The sequence below is a fragment of the Triticum dicoccoides genome, chromosome 3B (assembly GCF_002162155.2).
Source record: "Triticum dicoccoides isolate Atlit2015 ecotype Zavitan chromosome 3B, WEW_v2.0, whole genome shotgun sequence".
Taxonomy (NCBI): Eukaryota; Viridiplantae; Streptophyta; class Magnoliopsida; order Poales; family Poaceae; genus Triticum; species Triticum dicoccoides.
The window spans coordinates 485,338,671-485,349,350 of record NC_041385.1 but is presented as its reverse complement, the minus strand read 5'-3'; positions in this window follow the sequence as shown (position 1 = coordinate 485,349,350).

The following is a 10,680-nucleotide window of genomic DNA, read 5'->3' as shown; positions in this document are numbered from 1 at the left end:
TCAATTGAACAAGCAGGCGAATCTGATAGCTTTAGGATTTTATTTTCGTATAGTTTCTCTAGGATTTGCTTACTTACTAGTCATCACTCGTTAGAGATGTTATTTGTGTCATGTCATGTGCTTTAGGATTTGCTTAAGGGATTGTGGATCATGTGCTCTCTGTGTTGCTTAATTTGTGGATCATGTGATCTTTGTGTTGCTTAAACAATGTCTATCTCCATCTCTGAATCTCTGTAGGTGTTAGATTTTGACACTTTCAGTTTCGTCTGACAAGATCGAGCGCAAGAGGGAAAAATGTAGTTCTTGGGCTCAAAATGAAACCAAGCTCTGGTTGGGCCATCGCATTGCGTTAACTGTCGAAGGCCCGCAAAGATAAAAGAGGCCTAGAATAGTGCATGCGCTGGCTCTGTTTTCCCCCTGTTTTTTTTCTTGATTGTTTTGATTGCACATACAGAGATTGAGTGCATGTTGGTTACATTACAAAAATAGGTTACATCGTTTTAAATTACACAACAATTGAAACTGCCACCAACAAGGAAACAATTAGCATTTTGTTTCATGCAATATGGCCACCAACAAGTAAAAAATGGGCTACCCTTCAAAAATTATTTTCGTCATGCCAAATGGCCACAAACTATTCAAAAATTAGCTTCTTTTTGTTCATACAATATAGGTATCCTACAATACATATATGGCCACCAACAATTCAAAAAAATTAGTTTCTTTTTCTTCTTCTTTTCAACATCAAAATGGCTCATTTTTCTAGCTTTAGTTTCCTTTTTGACACCTCAACTAGTCCATTAGCCGTCTGTGCCAAAACTTGGAAACAATAAAACCTAAAATATAATGGCCAAAATTATTTTCATCATGCCAAATGGCCACAAACTATTGAAAACCTAGCTTCTTTTTGTTCATACAATATATAGGGCCACCAACAATTCAAAAAAATTATCGTTTTCCCTTCTTCTTTTCAACATCAACATGGCTCATTTTTCTAGCTTTAGTTTCCTTTTTGACACCTTAACTGGTCCATTAGTCGCGTGTGCCAAAAATTGACCCTAAAATATAAGGGCCAAAATACAAAATTACACAACATGAATATAACAAGTCGAATTGGCTACCCTCCAACCATTTTTACAAGGCTGCCCCCAAAACTTGGAGGGCGTGACATTTTTTCATTTTTTTACAAAAAGTTTTCATTGAGGGATACCCTTTCATTGATTTAGCAGAAGGAGAGGTTACAAAAAGGGGTATGTTGGAAGAGAGTTTACATGTAGCCGTCTAGGGCTCGACTACAGCACCATATCCATCTAGCGATATCTCATGTCAAATAAGGGTACAACCAACGACATATAAAAGTATCAAGCAAAACACAGATAACCGACGACATATCAAATAAAAGTAGCAAGCATAAAATAGTTCTTACATAAAACATGATGGGATAGGGTTCCCAACATTATATAACACAACCTAGATAAAAAGTTCATGGTACAACCAACGACATAATTAAGATAGAAATATACAAAAAGCCCTAACACCCTAGGGCAAGACAAGCTTCACGAGACTGGGCCTTCACCACCATCATCACTACTACTCCTCTTCACCGCTCCTCCTCCATGCCGTCCTCTCCGAGGTAGTAGGAGAGGTTGTGCATATGTGGGGAAGATGCTATTGAAGTCCGTGAAGATGTTGTGGGTGATGAATGTGATGAACTCGCACCCACACCAAAACACCATGCCCAGGAGGTAGTACGCCTCAAATCTGTTGGCGAAGTTGGTGATGAGACCAATCGGCGGAGTGCTGGAGCTTGGATGCACTTCCTCCAGTCGGAACAACACCGGCGAGCCCGCCGGGAGGTGGGCGACGCCCACACCGAGGAACCACTGGGAAAAATCCTTTGCACCCCTCCAGCGTGAGAACGCCCACACACGAAGCGTCGTCTCCACGATGACGCTGATGACCCACAAGTATAGGGGATCTATAGTAGTCCTTTCGATAAGTAAGAGTGTCGAACCAACGAGGAGCAGAAGGAAATGATAAGCGGTTTTCAGCAAGGTATTCTCTGCAAGTACTGAAATAAGTGGTAACAGATAGTTTTGTGATAAGATAAATTGTAACGAGCAACAAGTAACAAAAGTAAATAAAGTGCAGCAAGGTGGCCCAATCCTTTTTGTAGCAAAGGACAAGCCTGGACAAACTCTTATAATAGGAAAAGCGCTCCCGAGGACACATGGGAATATCGTCAAGCTAGTTTTCATCACGCTCATATGATTCGCGTTCGGTACTTTGATAATATTATATGTGGGTGGACCGGTGCTTGGGTGTTGTTCTTACTTGAACAAGCATCCTACTTATGATTAACCTTATTGCAAGCATCCACAACTACAACAAAAGTATTAAGGTAAACCTAACCATAGCATGAAACATATGGATCCAAATCAGCCCCTTACGAAGCAACGCATAAACTAGGGTTTAAGCTTCTGTCACTCTAGCAACCCATCATCTACTTATTACTTCCCAATGCCTTCCTCTAGGCCCAAATAATGGTGAAGTGTTATGTAGTCGACGTTCACATAACACCACTAGAGGCTAGACAACATACATCTCATCAAAATATCGAACGAATACCAAATTCACATGACTACTAATAGCAAGACTTCTCCCTTGTCCTCGGGAACAAACGTAACTACTCACAAAGCATATTCATGTTCATAATCAGAGGTGTAATAATATGCATAAAGGATCTGAACATATGATTTTCCACCAAATAAACCAACTAGCATCAACTACAAGGAATAATCAACACTACTAGCAACCTACTAGCACCAATCCCGGACTTGGAGACAAGAATTGGATACAAGAGATGAACTAGGGTTTGGAGATGAGATGGTGCTGGTGAAGATGTTGATGGAGATTGCCCTCTCCCGATGAGAGGAGCGTTGGTGATGACGATGGTGATGATTTCCCCCTCCCGGAGGGAAGTGTCCCCGGCAGAACAGCTCTGCTGGAGCCCTAGATTGGTTCCGCCAAGGTTCCGCCTCGTGGCGGCGGAGTCTCGTCCCGAAAGGTTGCCTTCTATTTTTTTCTTATCGAAAGACTTCATATAGGAGAAGATGGGCGTCGGAGAGCCACCAAGGGGCCCATGAGGTAGGGGGCGCCCCAGGGGAGGCGCCCCCCACCCTCGTGAGCAGGGTGTGGGCCCCCTGGCCTTCATCTTTGGCAACAATTTTTCTTTATTTATTTTAAGATATTCCGTGAAGTTTCAGGACTTTTGGAGTTGCGCAGAATAGATTTCAATATTTGCTCCTTTTCTAGCCCAGAATTCCAGCTGCCGGCATTCTCCCTCTTCATGTAAACCTTGTAAAATAAGAGAGAATACCCATAAGTATTGTGACATAACGTGAAATAACAGCCCATAATGCAATAAATATTGATATAAAAGCATGATGCAAAATGGACGTATCAACTCCCCCAAGCTTAGACCTCGCTTGTCCTCAAGCGAAAAGCCGATAACAATAAATATGTCCTCATGTTTAGGGGTAGAGGCGTCGATAAAAATAAAATACAGACATGAAGGCATCATGATTATTTCCATAACAGCAACATGTATAGATTTTGTCATATGATTACTTATGTTCAAGTGATGATCTTTTCACAATGCAAAAGTATGAATCACAAACCTTATTGAGCACCAGCAAATTATAACCTCAGTCATTGAAGCAATTGCAATTTACCATAACATCGGAAAGAGTCTATGTCAGAGCTTAAAAGCAAGTCCACATACTCAACTATCACTTAGTCCTTCATAATTGCTAACACTCATGCAATACTTGTGGTTACGGAGTTTAATTGGACATAGAGAAAGATAGGGGCTTATAGTTTTGCCCCACAACCTTTTTACCTCAAGGGTAATGTCAACAATAATAATTCATGCTCCCCTACATCCAATTAGATATATATATCATGTTCTTTCCAACATGCTGATCTTGCCAAAGGATAAAATGAAAAAGGAAAGGTGAAGATCACCGTGACTCTTGCATAAGGTAGAGGATAATAATGAAAGATAGGCCCTTCGCAGAGGGAAGCAGAGGTTGTCATGCGCGTTTAGGGTTGATGCACAAAATCTTAATGCACAAGAGCGTCACTTTATATTGCCCCTTGTATGTGGACCTTTATTATGCAGTCTGTCGCTTTTATTATGTCCACCACAAGTTCGTACAAAGCTTATTTTCTCTGCACTAATAAGTCATGCATATTTAGAGAGCAATTTTTATTGCTTGCACCGATGACAACTTACTTGAAGGATCTTACTCAATCCATAGGTAGATATGGTGGACTCTCATGGCAAAACTGGTTTAAGGGTATTCGGAAGCACAAGTAGTATTTCTACTTGGTGCTGAGAATTTTTCTATCATGAGGGGGAAAGGCAAGCTCAACACGTTAGAGGATCCATGACAACATACTTTATCTCAAATGTAAGAAAACATAACTCATTATGTTGTCTTCCTTGTCCAACATTAACTCTTTAGCATGTCGTATTTTAATGAGTACTCCCAATCATAAAAGATGTCAATGATCATATATCTATATGTGAAACCTATCTTTCCTTATTACTTCCTATTAATTGCAACGATGACCAAAGCTATATTTGCCAACTCCCAACAACTTTTAATCATCATACTCTTTCTATGTGAAGTCATTACTTTCAATAAGATCGATATGGACTCTTTGATTCTTTTTATTCTTTTTCTTCTATTCACCCAAGATCATGGCAAAATAATCAAGCCCTTGACTCAACACTAATCTTTATTCTATAGCTCACGGACTCGATTACAAAGAAGGATCATAAAGCAAAACTCAAAACTAGATCATGCCATGACTTTATTCTACTAAATCAAGATACTACTAAAAGGATCGAACTAAGAAAAACGGTAAAGATAGGAGTTGTGATGGTGATACGATACCAAGGCACCTCCCCAAAGCTTGGAGGTTGCCAAGGGGAGTTCCCATACCCAGTGATTATATCTCCTTCTTTGTTGTTGGTGGTGGAGGTGTTGTTGATGATGCAGGCTTGTCGTCCACCTTCCATGGCATAGGCTCACCATCATAGAAGGATGATCGAGTCTCCGGAATCCTCAAATCTGCAGCCAAACTCATCCTTTTGAATCTATATTCATACTCACAGTTTTGGTTTTGCAGATCATAGATTTGGGCTTGGAGGTGCTCGATCTTCTCATGTAGCTTGAAGATGGCCTCCTCGGTGTTCTTGGCATCCGCTCGTAGTTGTTGGTGAACTCCGCGAGCATCTTGTGGGTAGCGTTGATTCCACGCTCCACCATCCCCTGGCACTTGAAAACTTGTTGCTCCATTGCTTCGAGCCTCGACTCCATGCTTCCGGTTCCCTTTGGTCTCTCAACATCGCGGATGTGCAGCAACCCATCACGCATCTCAATGGTTTGAGGGTGTCGTAGCACCTCCGCGAGGTAAGGATTGATCACCCTCTCGAAGAACTTGTCCTTGGAAGCACTTGGGGTAGTCATGATGATCTAGACCTGTCAGAAAAACAGCTCGAAACAAAAACAAGGGAGATTTGCGTGATACGAGAGTCAAAACCTTCGGGAGTATATATAATGATTTTTTACCGACCAAAATACGTATCGTGCAAGGAAACGGAGTCCGGAGGGCACACGAGGTGCTCACGAGGTAGGGGGCGCGCCCAGGGGGGTAGGGCACGCCCTCCACCCTCGTGAAGGCCTCGTATCCTTTCCGGGCTGCCACTTATTTTTCTATTCTTCTAAATATTCCAAAACAGAGAAATATTGCCTTAAAAATTGTTTTGGAGTCGGTTTACTTACCGTACCACATACCTATTCCTTTTCGGAGTCTGGAACAGTCTGGAAGGTGTCCCTTATGTATTCCTCCGGGGTTACGGTTTCAATAATATTGGTTTCAACATTTATGGGATTACCTGAGATATAATGTTTGATCCTTTGACCGTTTACCACCTTCGGATTTGTGCCTTCGAAGTTGTTGATTTTTATGGCACCAGAACGATAGACCTCCTCGATAACGTAGGGACCTTCCCATTTACAGAGAAGTTTTCCTGCAAAAAATCTTAAACGAGAGTTGTACAGCAATACATAATCACCTACATTAAACTCATGCTTTTATATCCTTTTGTCATGCCATCTTTTAACTTTTTATTTAAACAACTTGGCATTTTCATAAGCTTGGGCTCTCCATTCATCAAGTGAGCTAATATCAAATAACCTCTTCTCACCGGCAAGTTTGAAATCATAGTTGAGCTCTTTAATAGCCCGGTATGCCTTATGTTCTAGTTCGAGAGGTAAGTGACATGCTTTTCCATAAACCATTTTATACGGAGACATACCCATAGGATTCTTATAGGCAGTTCTATCGGCCCATAATGCGTCATCTAGTTTCTTGGACCAATTTCTAGACCTATTAACAGTCTTTTGCAAAATTAATTTGAGCTCTCTATTGCTCAATTCTACCTAACCACTAGACTGCGGGTGATATGGAGATGCAATTCTATGATTGACATCATACTTAGCAAGCATTTTACGGAAAGCACCATGAATAAAGTATGAACCACAATCAGTCATTAAGTATCTAGGGACTCCAAACCTCAGAAAAATAACTTCCTTCAGCATTTTAATAGAAGTGTTATGATCAGCACTACTAGTTGGAATAGCTTCTATCCACTTAGTAACGTAATCAACAGCAACTAAAATATGTGTATATCCATTAGAGGCAGGAAAAGGTCCCATATAATCAAAGCCCCAAACATCAAATGGTTCAATAACAAATGAATAATTCATATGCATTTCTTGACGTCTACTAATATTACCAATTCTTTGACATTCATCGGAAGACAAAACAAACTTACGGGCATCCTTGAAGAGAGTAGGACAATAAAAACCAGATTGCAATACCTTATGTGCAGTTCTATCTCCAGCGTGGTGTCCTCCATAAGCTTCAGAGTGACACTTGCGTAGGATATGTTCCTGTTCATGCTCAGGTACACAACGTCTAATAACTCCATCTACTCCTTCTTTATAAAGATATGGGTCATCCCAAAAGTAATGTCGCAAATCATAGAAAAACTTTTTGTTTTGTTGGTATGTGAAGCTAGGTGGTATAAATTTAGCAACAATATAATTAGCATAATCAGCATACCAAGGAGTGCTACGAGAAGTGCTTATGACATTTAATTGTTCATCAGGAAAGCTATCATGAATAGGTAGTGGGTCATCAAGAACATTCTCTAACCTAGATAAGTTGTCTGCAACGGGGTTCTCAGCTCCTTTTATATCAACAATATGCAAATCATATTCTTGCAGCAAGAGAACCCATCTAATAAGTCTAGGTTTTGCATCTTTCTTTTCCATAAGATATTTAATAGCAGCATGATCAGTGTGAATAGTTACTTTAGAATCAACAATATAGGGTCTGAATTTATCACAAGCAAATACAACTGCTAAAAGTTCCTTTTCGGTAGTAGCATAATTTCTTAGTCTTACTAGCATAATGGATAACATTTAATTTCTTATCAGCTCTTTGCCCTAGAACAGCACCTACAGCATAATCACTAGCATCACACATAATTTCAAAGGGTAAATTCCAATCAGGTGGCTGGACAACAGGTACGGTGCAGAGACTAATGCTTTCTTAAGTATTTCAAATGCTTCTACACAATCATCATCAAAGACAAATGGTACATCTTTTGTAATAAATTAGTCAGAGGCCAAGAAATTTTTGAGAAGTCCTTAATGAACCTCCTATAAAATCCGGCGTGACCAAGGAAACTTCTTATACCTTTGATGTCCTTGGGACATGACATATTTTCAATAGCATCAACCTTGGCTTTATCAACTTCAATACCTCTTTCAGAAACTTTGTGCCCCAAGACAATATCTTCATTAACCATAAAGTGGCACTTTAACCAATTCAAGACAAGATTAGTTTCTTCACATCTATACAAAACTCGAGCAAGATTGCTCAAGCAATCATCAAAAGAGGAACCATAGACGGAAAAGTCGTCCATGAAAACCTCACAAATCTTTTCGCAAAAGTCAGAAAATATAGCCATCATGCATCTTTGAAAGGTAGCAGGTGCATTACATAAACCAAAAGGCATACGTCTATAAGCAAAAGTACCAAAAGGGCATGTAAAAGTAGTCTTTGATTGATCTTTAGTCGACACGGGTATTTGAGAGAAACCAGAATAACAATCTAGAAAACAATAATGTGTATGTTTGCATAATCTTTCTAGCATTTGATCAATAAAAGGTAAGGGGTAATGATCTTTCTTAGTAGCCTTATTTAATTTGCGGAAATCAATTACCATCCTATAACCTGTGATAATTCTTTGCGGAATCAATTCATGTTTATCATTAGGGACAACAGTAATACCTCCCTTCTTAGGGACACAATGGACAGGACTTACCCACTTCAAAAGCTTGAGTATTTCTTTTCTTACCACTTCTTTCATTTTAGGATTCAAACGTCGTTGAGGATCACGAACTGGTTTGGCATCCGCTTCCAAATTTATTTTATGTTGACATAAAGTGGGACTGGTGCCCTTAAGATCATCCAGAGTATACCCAATAGCGGCAAAGTGCTTCTTCAGAGTTTTCAATAATCTTTCTTCTTCATGCTCCGAAAGGTTAGCACTAATAATGACAGGATATATTTTCTTTTCATCAAGATAAGCATATTTAAGACTATCAGGCAACGGTTTAAGCTCAAACACGGGATCACCCTTGGGTGGAGGAGGATCCCCTAGGATTTCAATAGGCAAATTGTGTTGCAGAATAGGTTCCTGTTTAAAGAATACTTCATCTATTTCCCTTCTTTCATTCATGAACATATCATTTTCATGGTCTAGCAAATAGTGCTCTAAAGGATCACTAGAAGGTATGACAATAGAAGCAAGACCAATAATTTCGTCCTTACTAGGCAATTCTTCCTCACGATGTTGTTTACTAAATTTAGAGAGATTAAACTCATGAACCATATCATCCAAGCCAACAGTAACAACATTCTTTTCACAGTCTATCTTAGCATTAACAGTATTCAAGAAGGGTCTACCAAATATAATGGGACAAAAGCTATCATGTGGAGAACCGAGAACAAGAAAATCAGCAGGATGTTTGGTTTTTCCACACAAGACTTCAAAATCTCTAACAATTCCCATTGCAGATATAGTATCTCTATTGGCAAGTTTAATTGTAACATCAATATCTTCTAACTCAGCAGGTGCAATATCATGCATAATTTCTTCATACAAGGTAATAGGTATAACACTAGCACTAGCACCCATATCACATAAGCCATGATAACAACGATCTCCTATTTTAACAGAAATAACAGGCATGCCTACCACAGGTCTATGTTTATCTCTAGCACAAGGTTTAGCAATTCTAGCAGTTTCACCACGGAATTGAATAACATGCCCATCAATATTATCAGACAAGAGATCTTTAACAATAGCAATATTGGGTTCTACTTTGACTTGCTCAGGAGGTGTATAAGTTCTAATATTGCTTTTACGAACAATAGTTGAAGCTTTAGCATGATCCTTCATTCTAACAGGGAAAGGTGGTTTCTCAACATAAGAAGTGGGAACAATAGGATCATTATAAGTGACAGTCTTTTCTTCAACTTTAATAGGTGCAGCTACTTTTACTTCTATGGGAGGATGATATTTAAACCACTTCTCCTTGGGGAGATCAACATAAGTAGCAAAAGATTCATAGAAAGAAGCTACTATCTCAGAGTCAAGTCCATATTTAGTGCTAAACTTACGGAAAATATCGGTATCCATAAAAGATTAAACACAATCAAACTTAGGTGTCATACTTGACTCCTTACCTTCGCCGAGGTCCCAATCTTCAGAGTTGCGTTTAATTCTATCCAATAAATTCCATTTAAATTCAATAGTCTTCATCATAAAAGAGCTAGCACAAGAAGTATCGAGCATGGTGCGATTGTTATCAGAAAGCCGAGCATAAAAACTTTGCATAATTACTTCTCTTGAGAGCTCATGATTGGGGCATGAATATAACATTCATTTAAGCCTCCCCCAAGCTTGAGCGATACTTTCTCCTTCGCGGGGCCAAAAATTATATATATAATTGCGATCACGATGAACAAGATGCATAGGGTAATACTTTTGATGAAATTCCAATTTCAATCTTTTATAGTTCCATGATCTCATATCATCACATAGCCTATACCATGTCAATGCGTCTTCCTTAAAAGATAAAGGGAAGGCCTTCTTCTTAACAACATCATCGGGTATACCTGCAAGCTTAAATAGTCCACAAACTTCATCCGCATAGCATAAATGTTCATCAGGATGCTTTGTTCCATCTCCTGTAAAAGTGTTAGCTAGCAATTTTTCCATTATACCCGAAGGAATCTCAAAAGGAGTTTCATTTTCAATAGGTTCAGTAGGTTGAGGAGCGACTCTTTGCTCTACTGGACGGGGTGAAGATACCCCGAACAAGCCCCTCAGAGAATTACTTTCCATAGTAACAAGTGACAGAAAATTTCAGCACACTATATAATTTTTTCCTTACCAAATTCCACCTACCAAAGGCACTACACTCCCCGGCAACGGCACCAGAAAAGAGTCTTGATGACCCACAAGTA